The sequence below is a fragment of the Delphinapterus leucas genome, chromosome 18 (genome assembly GCF_059928025.1).
Source record: "Delphinapterus leucas isolate spDelLeu-1000000601 "Yukka" chromosome 18, BTC_Dleu_Yukka2, whole genome shotgun sequence".
In the NCBI taxonomy this organism is placed as follows: Eukaryota; Metazoa; Chordata; class Mammalia; order Artiodactyla; family Monodontidae; genus Delphinapterus; species Delphinapterus leucas.
In genome coordinates this window covers 21,200,328-21,219,618 of record NC_143146.1, presented here as the reverse complement: position 1 = coordinate 21,219,618, position 19,291 = coordinate 21,200,328, and positions in this window count along the sequence as shown.

The window sequence follows — 19,291 nt, the reverse complement described above, 5'->3', positions numbered from 1 at the left end:
ACCAAAATACTGTTTACACATCCTCTCCTAAAACTCCCAGAAACCCATAGAGGATGACAATTGGAGGGCCAGCTTGAGGGAGGCTCCTAATACAAAGGGAATGACAATCTTCAATATTAAAATGCAAAAATCAGAAACATCTGTGGTAACACTGCATGCTGAAGACTGTAACTTTTCTTGTCCTCTTGGATTGGAAGTTCAGAATGTTAGTTGATTGTGGCAAAGAGGGAGTCCACTTCATCCTGGAGCCACCAACATCAGAAGAAGTGAGAAGGGAGTCAAGGGTGCTCACATCAACCTCATCATTTCAGCACTCTGACAATAAGCAGAGTAGTTAGTAAATAAATGAGGACCAAGGTAACAGACACATTTTGTACATTGACTAACATGGGGTGGGGCTTCATTAGTTTCTCTGCACTTGAATATGAGTAAAATTAACTTAAAATAACAATCAAAGCCTGTGGGGAGAAAACACCACAGAACAAAAATGGTGATGTGATCCTGAAGACTCAGAGTAGAGGAGGACTTTAAAAATAATTTATCTAAGACAAAAATAAACAACGTATGCTCTGCTAAACCAGATTGGGGGGAAAAATTAAGAAAATATCTGTTACCCTTCAAGCATTTTAAAATTGATACAAAATTATTTTATGCTATTTAAATACTTAAAAATTATATAAGTTCTATGAAAATATAGGTACAATGTTGACATCTTAAACCAAATGTCACCTCATTTTTTAAATGAAATTAATGGAACCTGAACACTATCACCCATTTAAAAAAGATCATGAATGAGATGTTCTTTAACAAAGGAAAAGTCACATTTTTCCTTTTGCTCCTTGAATTTAATGTATTTCACTTCCCACACAGAATTTTATTCTTTATTATAAAATAATACTCTATTATTCCTGAAAATCTTTATTAAGCACCCTATCATTCTTGTCTCACAGTGAAATCATGTATGTAAATTTAAGTTGAAACTTTAAAGTTCTTGTGACCAGGCTCTAAGTGTTCATTTGCCCCCCACCCCTGGGTTCACTTATCATTATAATTATTAATGGTATTCAATTGACAGAATATATGCCACAATTTTTAATTTAATTATAATTAAGCATAATAATCTAAAAATTTATTGGAAATGCATCTCAATGAATTGAATAGAGCTGGTTTTTTCAACTAGATCATATTTTCATGGATAAATATTATCACTAGAATGCAGCAGTTTTCAATATCATTCTAATTCTATTTTTCATTTTATGGTTATAACCTTTTAGAAAACTTTTTCACATAAAGAGAGATGAAAATCATTTTAGCAATGTCACTGGATATTTAATTACTTTCAAATTATATGCCAGAATCATGGAGTAATTAGTTTTTGTTAATTATGTAATTAAAGTAAATAAATAGAAAACACTTGCCTGAAAAAGGAGACATCCCCAGTTTTTAGTCAGCCACATTCTTAACAGCAATACTAGGACATAGCATCTTAAGATTAGGGGAGGTTGAGAAATATTGGTTTTTAATATTGGTTTATTTTACATGATAAAAAAATAGATTTTGAAAGAAGAGATAAGAAGGAAGAAGCAGACTAGAGAAATATTTCAGGCAGATCATTTTAAAGAAAAAGAACATCTGTAATTTAGTAACTAAAAATTCTTTTAAAACTTTCTGTTCCTGAGTTAGTCTAATGTAGACCCACGTTTATACTGCAGGTCTGTGCTTCTTTTAGTTTGAAGACAACTGTAAAACTATTAATGGCTTCCCTTTGGGGAAGTAGGTTGTTTAACATATGGAGATAACGGCACCCCCAAACCTATACAAGGCCTTTCTTTGCTCTTCCGAGCTCTCAAATGGAGGAAGAGGCAAACTGATTTATTTGAAAGCAGGGCATTCGGGGATCTGTTTTTCTCATGGCTACAGTTATGACTATTAAAAAAATCCAAGATATGGAAACAACGTACCTAGATGTCCATCAATGGATGAGTGGATAAAGAAGATATATATACATACCACATCTTTATCCATTCATTTTATATATATATAATTTTTTCAACCATATAAAAGGATGAAATCTTGCAATTTGCGAGAACATGGATGGATCTTGAGGACATTACGCTTAGTGAAATAAGTCAGACAGAGAAACACAAAATACTGTATGATCTCACTTATATGTGGAACATAAAAAACAAAAAAAGCAAACAAAAAATCCATCTCATAACTACAGAGAACAAATTGGTGGTTGCCAGAGACAGGTGGTGGGAGGTGGGAAAAATGGGTGAAGGAGGTCAAAAGTACCAAATTCCAGTTATAATATAAATAAGTTATGGGAATGTAATGTAACTATAGTTAAAAATACTGTACTGCATATTTGAAAGATGCTGAGAGAATAGATCTTAAAATCCTCCTCACAAGAAAAAATAATTTTTTTGTAACTGTGTATAGTCATGGACATTAACTAGACTTATTGTGTTGATTATTTCACATATATATATATACACATATTGAATTATTATGTTGTACCCCTGAAACTAATATAATATTACATGTCAATTATACCTCAATTACAAAATAAGCTTATTTAAAAATTCATGTGTACCATCAAGCCAGAGTTTTTTCATTAAGTTAATTGAAGTTGTATTTCCTTATTTTAGATTTACTTTTTCTTCTGTCCCTACAGCTTTTGTAAATTCTTTATTATTAAAATCATCAATAATCTGCTGTCAAATGTAAAAGAAATATCCAGCATGAATTTTTCAATCTTTAACATTTTTTGTGTCTTTCTGAAAAATCTTATCTATTGTTATATTTGAAAGCAAACCATATGCACTGTCTCCAAATTATTGACTTGAATTGCAGCCTAGACATGCCATGTCTTCTCAACTCTTTAATTTATAGCTATAGTTACATATCTCACAAGTACCTCAAATTAAGATTCAAAAATGAAAGTCAGTATCATATAAAGCCAATTCCTCTTCCTCATAAATTGCCTATCTGGTCAATTATTTGGGTTTTATTCCTTTATTGTTAGCCAACAATTAACTTAAGAGTTATCAAATATTTATTAAGCATTTGCTGAGTATCAGGTGCTGTTAAAATCCAAAAAATATAGCATAATAAAATAGATACTTTCACCACCTTCATGAAATATATCTTGTACTGGAGTAGAAAGACATTAAAATAGTCACACAAGTAAATGTAAAATTGCAATGCTGTTTACTGCCATGAAGTACAGGTACTTAAATTTATGTTCCTAAATAATAAGGAGGCCTGGCCTAGCCTGAAACAAATTTTAAAAAATGCTTCTCTGATAAATTATTTTCACAAGTCAGTGTGTATTGTGGTGGGAAGAAGAATAGTGCAGACAAAGGAAATAGTATACAAATATACCATGGTGTAAAAAAGATGATAATGAGAATTTTAAAATCTTTGGTGGTAGGCAGAATTTAAATACAGCCTCTGTATTAATTTGCTAGGACTGCTGTAAGAAAGTTCAGGAGACTGGGTAGCTTAAACAGCAGAAATTGATTTTCTTATAGTTCTAGAAGTCTGAAATCAAGGTGTTAGTAGTATTGGTTTCTCCTGAGGGCTGTGAGGGGTGCTCCATTTGATACTTCTTTCCTTGAGTTGTAGGTGCCATATTTATGTTCACATGGTGTCCTCCTTTTGTGCATGTCTGTATCCAAATTTCCCTCTTTCTTAAGGACAGTAGCTATATTGGATTAGGAGACCATGCTACTTTCATATGACCTCATCTTAACTAATTTCATCTACAATGACCCTATTTCCACATAAGATCACATTCTGAAGGACTGAGGACTTAGGACTTCAACATTGGGGGAGACATAATTCAACCAAATTCAACTCAAGATCCTCACTCCTTTTGTACACACACCTTCTCCCAGTTAATCAATGAAACACGAACCTAGGGGCTGCTGTGAAGAGATTTTGCAGAAGTGAATTAGGTCTTAAATCAGTTAATTTTTTTTTTTTTTTTTTGTATGCAGGCCTCTCACCGCTGTGATATCACTAAGTGATAATTTATCACTCAAATTGGTACATTTTTGAGAGTGAAAGTGTTAGGGCATAGACTATCTTAAACACCTAGGGGACAAACTGGAATATGTGGTCATTATGCATTTAATTGAAAGTCTTAACTGTTACATCATTTATAATTTATTTATTTATTTAATTTGCGGTACGCAGGCCTCTCACTGTTGTGGCCTCTCCCATTGCGAAGCTCAGGCTCTGGACGCACAGGCTCAGTGGCCATGGCTCACGGGCCCAGCCGCTCCGCGGCACGTGGGATCTTCCCGGACCGGGGCACGAACTCGTGTCCTCTGCATCGGCAGGCGGACTCTCAACCACTGCGCCACCAGGGAAGCCCCTTAAATCAGTTAATTTAATACAGGGATATTACCTTGTGTGAGCCTAATCCAATCAGGTGAGCCATTAAAAAGGACTGAACTCTTTTCAGCCACAGATCTATAATATAGATTCTTCTATGAACTAGTCTCTGTATTGCTACAAATTATCATTATAACCTTTGTATATTCCTTAGTATATTTTTTATATTCTTCTGCAACATACCATTTGCTACAGGCTGACATTTTATTTGGTAATATATGTCCACCATGAAGTTTACAGAAACAATTTTTATCACACTGCTTTTCAGTCTTTTTTTTTCCCCCACAAGCTCATTGAACTAGAAGAGATTCTCTAGGTGCACCTTGATTTGTTTTGACTGTCTTGGTTTGTTTTGACAAACATACCTTTGTCTCTTCCTAGAATGTATTTTCTTACTTAGAACCTAATAAGATTGCCCATCAATCTTTTAGAATTTAACTGCTAACATCTTTTCTGTAGTGTTGCCACTGCTTTTTCTTACTGCCAAAAATAGCCCTGTGTTCTTGTTACACAAAGGTGCACCTCTCTTCTAAACCTCATCCTGTTAGTAATTCTTTATTACACATCTGTCTTCTCAATCTCACTGCTATCCATTTAAAATCAAAACATTTGTGGTACTCAAACGTATATAGCTACCCTGGCCCTATATTAGGAAACAAGCAATATGTGTAAACTGAAAACAGTCATTTCAAATTCAGATCTCATTATTACCGCATATTCAGAATGAAAAATTAAGTGATATTGTATATGACCTGAGCATTTTCCTTAAGATAAGTGACACATATTTGATGATTGATTTCACACAAATCCCATCAGTCTGTTCTATTGTAAAAGGAAACAGAAATTCTCTCACTCATCAGAAAACAACAAAATAAAATTTGGTCTAGGAAACGTCATGCTCACAAGATTTTAGTAATTGCTTCCAAACTTTTTCTATATTTTCCTTATAACCACCCTCCATATGCCACTGATCTTCTTTTGCACATGTCCAGCTTTCATACACTTTTTTATATATAAATATATATGAAATATGCTCTCAAAATTGGTCCATTGCTTATGAAACTCAGTAGGACACTGCCCCTGCTGGACCTTTCTGGGGACAGAAACCATCCCCACCCCCATATCCCCTGCCTTTAACCTCCTAGGCCTTCTCCATGTTCCAATAAACAAATTTAATCAGAAAAGTGAAATGGTGCAGAAACAAAAGAAAACAGTCAAGCAAGACAAAATAATAATAGTTTAGCCATAAAACAAAGTCAAGACCTTTAGTTCCTCTTCAAGGGCTATACATAATATCCTGAGCCATATCCTTGACTTGCTTTGCAGATACTAAAACCCCCACCAGATGGAAGAAGGTAACTAAATGCTTACCACAAGGATGCAGACCTCAGGCCAGTTGGAACCAGAAGGTCGATGATTGAGATTCCTGAAACATCACACTGTAACCTCATTATTAACCAGTTGGAGAATTGAGCACAAGTTATTCATGTACCCCCTGACCCTCTCCCTCACCCTGTCTTTAAAAACCCTTCCGTGAAAGCCACTGGGGAGTTTGGATCTTTGGAGCATGAGCTACCTGTTCTCCTTCCTTGGCCCCATGTTGGGTGTCTTGCAATAAATGCTGCACTTTCCTTCACCAAAACCCAGTGCCAGTAGATTGGCTTTATTACGCGTGGGCAAGTAGAATCCCAGTTAGGTTCTGTAACACTCTTTCAGAAGAGATTTTGGTGTACCATATTCATTGAAGTGCACAAACTGAATTGACAATAACTTATAATTATTACCACATTGGATTTCAACATTTCCCATCTTCAAGATATACCATGTACTCCATTTAGTATGAAAGCATCTAAAAGTAAATTTTAGACATTTTCTAATTTTCTTTAAATTGTTAAAAAAAAAAAAACCTTAAGCAAAAAATAATGCAGTTCATTTTATCACTATGTGAGCAAATGTGTCTTAAAAGTGCACCTTATATACAAAGATAATTTTATATTAGCTTTAAGATAATTGCACATATTTTTGCCTTCTGATTACCAATGTAATTAGGTTTAAAATGTTAGGCTTCAATGAAATTTATGACTTATCCATTAAAATGCATTTTTTTACATTTATAAATTCATATTTTCTTTCTCTGGTTCAACAATATTCTGGAGATGATGCACTTAATGAATTGGAATAAGTAGGCTAAACTGTTTAATCTGCATTCTGTCATTCTTTCATCCCCAGGTCCATGAAAAATTACGATTATTTCTGTTGTTCTCTTTTAATCTTGAGATTTCCTGATGTCTTCGTCTTGCTCAAACCCAGCCACCTGCTATCTGACTGTCATTCACCAGCCTGGTCACTTGGCTAACGCTGTTTTACAGGCATTTCCATTTGTGTCACATAGTCCAAGGTTGTATGTTACAGTTCCTGCCAGCCATTCCTGTAGGTTATGTCCTGCTGTTAACCAACTTTGCATAACTCAAGCCTGTAAAGCTGCACTGGAGCAAAACAATGCTGACAGACTGGCAGTGTCCCAAGTCCTTGTTGGTAAGAATCCTGTCTTGCCGTTTGGTCTCTCTCTCAGGGCTGACAGGAGTTCCAAATCATCCTGCATTTTTTGGTCACCAAACCAATTCTACTTCACAGATACCTTCCTTGAAAAGTGTTTCCTTAAACAATAATGGTAGACAATTACATGTCATACAAACATGTAAACATAAGTTTAATAGGAACTATTTTTTAAATTTTTATTTGAATAATTTCAGACTTTATAGAAAAAGTGTAAGCATTGAATAAAATTTCCCATATATTCCTCAAATAGTTTCACCAAGTGTTTACATTCTGACACATTTACATCATAGTCTGTGTGTGTCTGTTTTTTGTGTGCACGCGCATGCGTGTGTGTAAAGATAGATATTCTATACAGAAATAGACATTCAGCTACTCAGTCTCCCAAAGTCTGAGGCTTATGTTTTATACATACATAAACGTACACACATATGTAATTTTTGGTGAATCATTTGGGAACGTTTCAGATACGATTTTTACTGCAAAAAATTCAGTGAGTATTTCTTGCACAAAAATATTTACTTGCATAACTACCGTGCAGTTTTCAAATTCAGCAAAGTTAACATTTTATTTAGTATTATGTATATAATTAACTAATATTATTCATTTTTATCAATTACTCAAGGATGTCTTTTAAAGCACTGGCTCCCTCCATCACCTACTTCAGTTCAGGAGTGTACTCTGTATTTAGTTTTCATGTCTCTTCAGTCTCCTTTTAAGCTGGAGTGGTTCTTTTGCATTTCTTGATTTTTCATGATGTTGACATTTAAAAATATTACAGAATATAGCCTGATTGCTTTTTATTTTGTAGAATATCTCACTAAATTGTTTTTTGTTGTTGTTGTTGTTCTGGATGCCTTCTCAAGATTAGGTCCGCGTCCTATAATTTTGGGCAAAATTGATATTGTGTTTGGCATATTTCTAATAATCAAAGGTGGATAAAATATTACTTCTTTATATTTTATACGTTAATGGAAGTCATGGGGGATGGAAGGATGTCAGAGATGGGTTTGGATGTTTTAACTGCACCAGAGAGATTTTTAAAAAGCAAGAACAAGCAAGAAGTGACAGTCATTTTAAGACATGGGATTCTGTGGCAGGCTGTTTATCCTATCTGGTTTGAGGACTTCTTTTTAAAAAAAAAAGGTTTATTTTTAAAAGGTATATTTTATATATAAAACACCAGTTTGATGAGTTTGGAGATATGCATGCTTATGAAACTATCACCACAATCAAGTTAATAAACATATCATATTACCTACCAAAGTTTCCTCCTGTTCTCACCCGTTTTCTTTTGTGGTAAGAATACTGAATATGAGATCTACCCTCTTAATACATTTTAAGTGTACAACGTGTAATTGTTAACTATAGGTACTGTATTGTAGTGCAGATCTCTAGAACTTATTCATCTTGCATAACTAAAGTGTTATAACTATTGAATATTTCCCCTTTCCCTCACTCCCTGGCAACCACCATGCTACTCTGCTTCTGTAAGTTTGACACTGTTTTAGATACCTCATATAAATTGAATCATGCAGTATTACTGGCTTTTTCACTTAACATAATGTCCTCCATTTTTATCCATGTTATTGCATATGGCAAGATTTCCTTCTTTCTTAGGGCTGAATAATATTCCATTGTATACCATATTTTCTTTATCTATTTGTCCATTGATAGATATTTAGGTTGTTTCCATATCTTGGCTATTGTGGATAATGCTGCAATAAACATGAGAGTACAGATACACTTCAACATATGGATTTCAATTCTTTTGGATTTATGCCCAGAAGTGTGATTGCTGGATCATATGGTAGTTCTACTTTTACTTTTTTTGAAAACTCCATAACGTTTTGCATAGCAGCTGCACAATTTTACACTCCCAACAACAGTGTACAAGTGTTCCAATTTCTCCACATACTCACCAACACTTATCTTTTGTCATTTTGATAGCCATTCTAACAGGTCTGAGATGAAATTTCATTACGGTTTTGATTTGCAATTTCATGATGATTAGCAATGTTGAACACATTTCATGTATGTTGTCTATTTGTATTAGTTTTTTTTGGAGAAATATCTACACATCTGTTCAAGTCCTTTGCCCATTTTGTAATTGCAATTTGGGTTTTTTTGCTATTGAGTTGTGTGAGTTTCTTATATATTTTGGATATTAACCCCTATCAGATACATGGTTTACAAATAATATCTCTACTATTCTGTAGGTTGCCTTTTCATTCTGTTGATTGTTTCCTTTGCTGTGCAGAAGCTTTGTTACCATTGGAAAATGGGATCCTGGCACCAGGTTCCAATTTATATTATCACCTGTGCTCACCTACATTGAAATGCCTACAGAAGAATTAGTTTTGGCAGACTGACTAACTACTATTTTACATGTTAATGGAGGTCATGGGGGATAGAAGGATGTCAGAAATGGATTTGGATGTTTCAGCTGCACTAGAGAGATCTTTAAAAAGCAATGACAAACAAGAGGTTTTAAATTCTTGCCTAAAAGCATAGTCAGGAAAACAATTTTTCTGAAGGCTTTAAAAACTCATATCTTCATACGTTACTAAAATTCAGACATAAAGTCTGTTCTGTCGTTACTGAGTTACAACCTAGGTTATATTTGCAGCCCACCAAATCCACTAGTTGAAATTTAGGACATTGACTGGGAAAGTGTGGAATTCTGAAAAGTAGAATTGTAATAGTTGAAATTATTCCATTGACTCTATATCTAGACTCCGAAAACTCATTAAGCCTTCCAGACCACTAGATTAGTTTGATTTTCACCTGTCTGATAAAATGTTCCTGCCTTGCCTGAAGAGCCTGTAATGATATTGTCAGAAGTAGTTCCTCTGCACGGGGACAGAAATTCTCTTTATTTTCCATGCCCTTTACCTCATTACCTCCAGACCTGTAATTAGAATCATACCTTTACATGTTCCACAAGCCATTTGTAAAGCAGAATGCTTACATACAAATAATAATAAACAAAAAACAATAATTGTTAAAATGTGCTAATATATTTTGGTTAAGCCTTGGGGATTATGTGTGGAGAATATTTCTGAGGCTATTAAAACCAGTAAGGGAAGAACAAAATTTTACTTCAGTTTGAATATATCAGTATAGATGTACGTGCCAGAAAATACAGACTCAATTCAAAGTTTGAGCAGTTTGAATTGACTAAATTTTGTTATGGGCTTAATAAAACCTCTTCTCAAAGACTGTATATATTGCATGATGTTGCAAATCAAAAATCTATAATGTCAAGAAGAAAAAAATCCAAAAACTCATGAAGTTGCCATCAGCTCAAAGGCTCACAACCATGATATCTGATAGCATCATTAGGAAACTTCCTTCACCACATTTAAGAAACACACACTAGTGGTTGTCTCATTTTGGATGAGTGGAAGGAGGAAAACCAAACGGTAGATGTAAGTTGTTGTCAATGTTATATTTTTATTTTGATATGGTAGTAGTTTCACTGATATTCTTACTAAACATAATTTAATAAATAAGTGTTTAGAGGGGTGGGATAGGGAGGGTGAGAGGGAGACGCAAGAGGGAGGGGATATGGGGATATAAGTATACGTATAGCTGATTCACTTTGTTATACAGCAGAAACTAACACAACAATGTAAAGCAATTATACTCCAATAAAGATGTTTAAAAAATTAAAGAATTAAAAAATAAATAATTAATAAAGGAAATATTTATATAGGTCAGTGATGAGAGTATGTGAAGAAACAGTGATTATGATTCCAAAGAAATGAAGGAGGAGAAATACATTGATAAGGAGGGCAACAACATTGTTCAAAAGGACAGTATGGGATGTTCTGTCTAGTCCAAGGATGAATATGGATGGCTCTGTGATTAAAATGGGATTTCAGATATCAATATGATATGGAATCCCAGGAGAATTTAAGCCAAAAAACTGTATTTAACTACCAGAAACAAGATGTATGTGTTTACAATAATAGACAGTGTGTATATACATAATACATATATATGTGCACATATATATATAGAAAGAGAGAATATTTTCACACAGGAATCATCAGATGTGACTAAATGATTTATGGGAAATTTCAGTTGGAAGTGGTTGGACAGCATTTTAAGGCACTAGCTCTTTGTGTAACCAAAACCAAATCCTCTTCCTGGGGGAGACCTCTTCCTGAGTCACCATGATCAAAACTGGTGGCTCCTCAAACAATTCCCATGCCTAAGTTAAAACAAAGATCCAAAGGCAAATAATCAAAGGGAAGAGGGTAATCTTTGAAAAGACCCTTAACATCATGAGCACATTCACTAAGTATTTTCATAATCATTCCTAATGGGGTCCAATACCATTTATTTGGTAAATATGCCACTGGAGAGAAAGAATTGTCCATAATATTGGAGTGTAAGGGAACATTGGCTCTGGAGTCATTCTAGTCACTACTGTCCAAACAAATGTGGTCCCATATTCAGTATGGGGACTTATGGGAATCAGGTGGTAAGTGGATTTGAGTGAAAGGCCATCCCTTGGAGTTCAGTGATTTCATTTGGTGTTTATTTCCTTAGATCTGAAATGTGTAGCTTAAACAGACATACTTAGAACTTAGTTGACAAAAGTACAAGATACCCTGGATTTCTTGGGTTACAAACATACTGTTCTCTATCTCCACTGTTGAACAACAGCTCTATTTCCCCTTGATACTCACATAAATTACCCCAGCCAGTACAATAAAATGTAATGAACACCTCCTTTTAAAGACAAATATATATAGTAACACTAATTTGTCAATGAATTCAAATTTCAAATATTATATTACTTTTATGCTAATTTGATGTTATGAGTCATCTAAGATTGTACAGTGTAGGTATCTACATCATGTTCAGTGTCTGATTCAGACTCCGCTATCCCTTTATGTGAGCATACCACAGTGTTCTAAGTATGGGAAGGAACAAAAATGACAGATACTACATTAGGTGTTATATTTAGGGTGACCTTGTATCCTTGTTTGCCTAGCACCATCCATCTGTCGTTTTGTAGAAGTTCCCAGCAATCTATCCATTTTAGCATTTGTGTTACATTTTTCATTTTTAAAGAAAGTATCATTAATATTAACATTAACTAATTATAAATGAACTTGGTGGTTCTCCACATAATACATGCAACTTCTATCATGACCTCATGCAACATATACTAACCTTTTTCCTACTCTGACTCCTTTTCAATATCCCCACAGAGACCCCAGGAACCCTATTGATAATATAAAGTTAGGAGTATTAAAATTGTTACAAATAGGATAAGCAACACCTTGACAGAGCCTCAATAGTGATTCCAAAGGTAGAAGTCAGGGAAGGCTACATAAAGGATATTGGGATCTGTGGTTAGTCACAGTGAATTTAGGCCAGAAGTTGGTAAGAAAAGTCTGAGAAGAGGTTAACTACACGGTTACTGGAATTGCCAGAGATCTTATTTTCGGAATATAGTAGTCAAAGAGGAATTACTGTTGATGTGTCTTATCTTGGAACATTCAGATATGAAAAAGGTGGTATTAAAACAACTTAGATACTTTGTGCTGCACATTATGATTCGATATAACTTATTTTGTGCCTCATAAATATTTTGAAAATTGTGGTTTCTCTTTCATTTCTCTACACAATGTAATGAATAACTCCCTTTTAAGGACAATACATATATAACACTAATTTGCCAGTATATAAATTCAGTTATTTTAGTGTTTTTTTTCACTCTTAAAATTTCCCATTTTAAAAAGATAAATCATACGTTATCCTACTTATATTGAAACGTGCTATTCCTCTGTTCATTCTTGTTCCCAGATCCATGTATTTAGACAATAGCAGATATGAATGGCATCATATGTCATCATGTACCTCATTCTGTAAGACAGCATCCCAAATTTTCATGACATTGTTTTCCAGTTGGTATTATAAATGAGGCTTCAAGGGGATATTCCATAATTCTGTAAATCCAGCTTCACCTGGATAATATAGAATATAGATGAGACAGTGAATGTTGTGGACGTTAGCGCATAACCACTGTTCTCTTTTTTTGAACAAAATTTCCTTGTTCAGATGTCAAGTTGCATCGGATAACATATTAGGGGTATAATTTCAATGAAAATAAAAACAATGGAATTTTTACAAAATTAAAAATGTACTAAGAGTTTAACACTTAAGACAAATCTACAAACATCAACCTAAGGGGAATGGAACCAGACTGTAGTAAGACAATGCCTTTTATTCTTGATTCCTGGTTGAGCTTTGAGCCTTTATGATCTAGAATTGTCTACTTTACAGAAAACAGAAAATCTGGTCACTTTAGAGATGTGGTAGCCTATTTAGACTAGATAATTACAATTAATAAATTGTAAAAAGAGAAAGAGAAGGTATAAACTATCTTAAAGGAAATAAATATTTGTATTTTGTCTAGATTCAAAGAACTTTTTCACTGTGAGCCAATCATTTCCCATTCCCCTTTCTACTTGTAAGAGAAACCTAAGTGTCTTCTGGGAAACTATCCCACCCCCTACTCTGTTTTTGCTGTTGGTGAAGCTTGAGGTTGACTCTTCTACCATACTAGTAAGCATTGGAATCAAGACAGGCTAGACAGCATCTCAATTCCTTGGCCTCACTGACTGGTTCAGGAAAGAGGCAATATACCTAACTATTCTATATATTGATAGTGGTGAACTTCTTAAAATTTACCATAAAGTTGAAGTATTTCTCTCCATTCTTCTCTCTTATGCCTTATGACTCCTTTCCTTCCTTACCCAGCTAGTCTAATTTTAGAGGCATTTGGGAAATGTATATATACTCTCTACTCACATTCAAGGAATAATTACATGTCCTGCTGGAGTCTTTTCTCTTAGTCTGGACAATTGGTGGTGGGCCTTAAAGCAATTATTTCTGATCTGGGCATAAAGTCCTTTGCCAACTTTGATATGAATATACTGTCATTTCAGTTCTTCAAAGAAAATATTTCTCAGGTTCTTACTATATGGATAATGCATAATAATTTTCAGAGTTCTTGTGGGTTGTTTTATGTTTCATTTTTCTCATTTCATGAAAAATTTCCCAAAAAGCTAAAAGAGGATGAGCTAAAACATATTTGTACAGATCATCATGAAATCTTTTTACTTTTGCAGTTTAGTAGAAATCTGGTGTTTTATCTATTTATTTTTTAAAATATTAGCATGGTCATTTTCATAGCTTTGTCATATTTTTCTATTTTCTCTATATTTATATTTTATTTTCAACTCAAACCTTATATTTCTTTGTTCTCTCTTATTTACTGTTTATATTATAGGAGTATAAATCTATTTATACAGGTTTTACAAATTTTTTCAAATAAATTTCTACTCTATGTCTGTTCTGTTATTTTCCATTATCTTATATTTCTCTTTTGTCTTGCTATTACTTTCTATTTCCTATTATCTTATACATTGAAGGCCATAAATATAATAAATCAAATTATGCATTTGTATTAAATCAGAAATGTACCCATGTCATTTTTTGCATTTGTTTGTTAGTTGATAATACTTTAGTCTCCTTTAATCCATTCTTTGCTTTCTTGGCTGCTGGACACTTTCTCTTACAAGATACAATGTCACAAGTCAGTTGGTTGCTGCATTTTGTTCCTATATCAGTTTCCAGTGTCTAAAAAAATAGCATGTTGGCCCAAGATGGGATTTGTACATTCTCTGACCACCTGATCTGTATAAACTCTAAATATATCATGTAAATAAAAAGCTATAACATAAAATCTGCCCTGGAAATGGGATTCTTTCTGCCTCTTTAACTGCTCTAAGTAACACCTATAAATCTTAAAATGTAAATTTCTGCTTCTGCCACATGGCAATTTGGAATATGTAGAAAATAAAAAGACTAATTGGGGAAGCATTCTGGATGTGACAAAATGGAGAAATCATGCAGAGAAGAAACAGCATAACAGTTGTCAGTTGAGTTTTTTCTGACTGTCTCCCCATCCCTTAATTATCGGTATAACGTAGATTAAGAATGAATATTTGTGTTTCCTAGCCACCTTGTTTGTTGTAGCAGAGCACACAAACAGTATGCACCAATCCAGGTGATTCATTCTAGTAATAAAAGTCTCTTCTAAATTTTGGCAATAAGATTATTTTACCAAACTTAATTTTTAGTGCTATTTTTCGAGGTCACCTGCCTGCATCTTCATCTGTATTTTTTTAGTCGCCATTTGGGAGAGACTGGCACCAGGGCCCAAAAGCCAGGTGATGTCTTAAAACTGAAATTTCACAATTAAAACAAAAAAATGGAATAGCCAAAGCAAAACAAGAATCGCTTCTTCAATGTAATCCAGTTAAGTTCAAGTTAACATAAATTATATTCACGAAGTACTTATTGTTCCCCAACTCTAACACAATTTGCATAGTGACTTGATACCAACTTGCAATCAGACATATACTTATATTCATACATTCCAATAAGATAAAAAAGAATATCATATGATCAGATACACATTATTTACTTTCCCGTCTTACTTTCTGGAAGTTTCTTTTCTTTTCTTTCTTAAACTAACAAGGTCCATTACCCTTTGATCTCCCCACAGTGCTTCTTCTCAAAGACTCTTTTCTCATAATCTCACAGAGTAAACTTTGGGCTACTTGACACAACAGCCTAATAAAAGCTGTTTAACCCAGGGATGGACCTTTAACTCAAAACAGACACAACAGAGACACTTATTCCCAGGAATTAGGAATGAGAACACAAAAGTTACCACTGATAATATGCACTTTAAGAGACAACACCGGGGGCTTCCCTGGTGACGCGGTGGTTGAGAGTCCACCTGCCGATGCAGGGGACACGGGTTTGTGCCCTGGTCCGGGAAGATCCCACATGCCGCGGAGCGGCTGGGCCCGTGAGCCATGGCCGCTGAGCCTGCGCGTCCGGAGCCTGTGCTCCGCAGCGGGAAAGGCCACAACGGTGAGAGGCCCGCGTACCGAAAAAAAAAAAAAAAAAGACAACACAAGTATGTGACTGCTATAAAGGGAGGAACAAAGCAGATCAAGAAAGAGAAGCAATGGGACAAGACAAGTAGCCTCAGATAAAGGAAGGCAGAACTCAGAGAACGGTAAGTTTGGTGCCTAAAGTATTGCCAGTTCCTTAGCTAACTGCATGATAAAGCCAGGCTCAGCTATTGTTCTCGGGTTCTCTAACACTTCTGTAACCATCCAACACACTTTCTATTGTCTTAAGCTCACTTTAGTAAGTTTTTGTTCCTGGTAACCAAACACCTGGAAGAAAAAGAAAGGCAGTAACCTTATTTCCTTATATTTCCTTTATATATAAAATTATTGTATGTTTATATAAAAAAATTCTTATTCTGGTTCCTCTGTATTACTTATTGCCTTCAATGGCTAATGATCATTGTTTACACTCATTTCTCATAATCCCACATGACAGCAAATTATCACTCCTCTTATGCAGTGTTGGCTACTTTAAGATGTCTCTCTCATATACAAAGGTTTTTCTATAAAAATCTTCTTCTTTAATTTTCTAAATAATAATAGAAATATAGAATATATCCAAAAGCAATTTCTGAAATGAATAAATTGAGGTTTGATACATAACATAACCCACAAAAAATAGAAATTATTTTGTTTTAACTTGTTTTCACATCTGTATTTATATTGAAATTAAAATTTGAAATGAATTTTTACAACATGAACTACCATGTGGGAAAAACCAACAAAATTCTACTCAATAAGTATTTTTAAACTGAGAAAACATGACATCAAATTGCTCCTGTTTGAGTATTATGAAAAAAGTTTTCATTTATATATGTCAAGTAATAGTAGAAGAAAGAACAGGCACATATGATGGAGGGATGGAAAGATGAAGGCGAATGCAGGTTAAGGATTGATTGTGGTTGCATTTCCTATACTTCATGAAATTATTATATATTACATTTTATATCTAAAAATACCATGCATGTTCATTTCTTTCAACCTTAAGCTATCATTTTACAGTTGAATGAACTGAGCTTTAGGAAACATGATTTATTTTATAAAGATCATAGAACTGGTTATTAACAGAGCACAGTCTCTTTATCCTTTGTCCAGGGTTTTTCTACTTTGTAATTCTATTGTAACCTAAAAAATTCATAATTCTACTTTCCACATTTTCCTGTTCATACTCTTTCAATCTATCACAGATTTTAAGTACTTGTGACTTACAGTTCTCATGTAATAATAGGAAAAAAAACAACAATGTTGGCTTGTGATTCATCATGCAGTGCATGCAAATTAAAATATTCTATCATATTTGTATTGGCAGTTGTTTTGTTATTACTATAAATTAGGAAAAATGTATCTACAGCATTTTAATACTATTGAAAGGCCCCAAATCATCATAATAGAAGAGATGATTATGTATTCTTGCTATATGATACTAACAGAATATCTGTTTAGAATTACAAGGCACAGAGAACATAAGCATAAGTGTCAAATTGCTCAGTTCCTATAAATCTATTGCATTTTTGCAAGCATCAAATCAATGCATTTCTTCTCTCAAATCTACTAATTTATGGTAATCTGTACTGCTAGCAGGCTCTCTGAATATCTTTGCATATTAAATGCATTTGGATAATACAAGACCAGTTTTTTCATCACTAAAGTAAGGGAGATCTTTTTTCTTTAATAACAAAAATAAGATACTTTTCTTCTGGTAAATACTGTTCAAAATATTTCCTAAAAGGTCATCTTTCAAGAGGAAAAATGACTTCAACATTTAAGGGAAAAAAACATTCTGAAAATCCCAGGTCTTTCATTTTCGTCATTTGAGATAGCCCATGGTTTATATGGAAGGGTGTGTATCATTTCCTCATTTCACATGTGCAATGTTCTTTTGTACTTAGTGCAGAAGCTATGTAAATTTCTAAAGACTGTGACTCTCTAGCAGGAAAATGCCAAGGAATAGACCCTTGACATATACATGTCAAGGCTATAATACATGAGACCCTTCACTCTTTAGGTTTTCTGAGATTGTCTTCTTTAGTCCCAAGAACTCAGGTCAGTGTCTATTCAGCCAAATGCAAAATTCACAGTCTGACATTCTCCAGTGGTAATGTGGCTTGTGGCAAACAAGACGGGATGCACTGGAAGCTATTTCCCTGAAATTAGGGAAAAGTGCCACCGGGAGAATTCTGCTTCAGCTATGTTGATGACAGATATATAGATGATAGATACATAGACAGACAGATAGATAGATAGATACACATAACTTGATGTAGTATAGATATAACTAAAGCCAAGAGGTTTTTTAAAACTTATTCAACTTAGACAATAAACATGTAGTGATCAACTCAAGAGGTTATTACCTAATTTTCTGATATAAATGATGATGCTCTTTAGAACTAAACTACCTCATTTCCATCATCTCCAATATCAATTTGCTCTAAGTATATAAGTTCTCCCTATGATTATGACATAGTGTAAAACCACCAGAGGATTTCTACTGCAGATAATAATTTTCAAATGAACACATAATTAATAGAGACCCACAATGGCCTCCACACTATGGCAGGCATTACAGAAAGCAAATAAATATATGATTCAATACCTAATATTGAGGAGTAATAATGCAGTTACATGCCAAAACATAAAGAAAAAGAATTACATTCTGAGTAATCAGGAAGATCCCTTCTTTCCCCACCCATACAATAGGTGAAGACTGAAGAGCTGTACAGAGACTATACGTACACAAAGGTTCAGCTTCACTTTCTTCCCATGAAACCTTCCAACAAACATGGGGGATAATTAGTCACTAAGGACAAATAAGCTATGATCATCATGATCATTTTAACAAGTGAGCATAAATTATGAAAGGAACATTATTTTTCACATTAAAAGTTAATTAAAAAGGCTAAAAGTTAAAATCATTGCTCGTGAAGAGGTTGTTTTATTTTTTTTTCATATTCAAGAAATGTTTGTTTTTAGACTGCTACAACAATTTTGTGTTTAGCTTTGACTATCACTGAAAATTCTGATTTTAAAATTTCTGCAGTAAATTATAGGGACAGTCTTCTGTATGCTAGGTACTCTTACTCAATTATGTTATTGAGTCCTCAGAATTCTCCCAAGGTTGTACTCATTTTTCATCTTTCTAATACCCATTCAAGAGGATAGTAATAGTCTTAGGTGGGATGTGAATGTGCAGGATGAGGTAGATGGAGAGATGAAATCAGTCGGAATCAGCACATCAAGGAAACATGATTTTGAAGCATTTACTAGGAAACTCCTAAATCATTCACATACTCCTCTCAAAAAAATTAGCCTTTCTTATC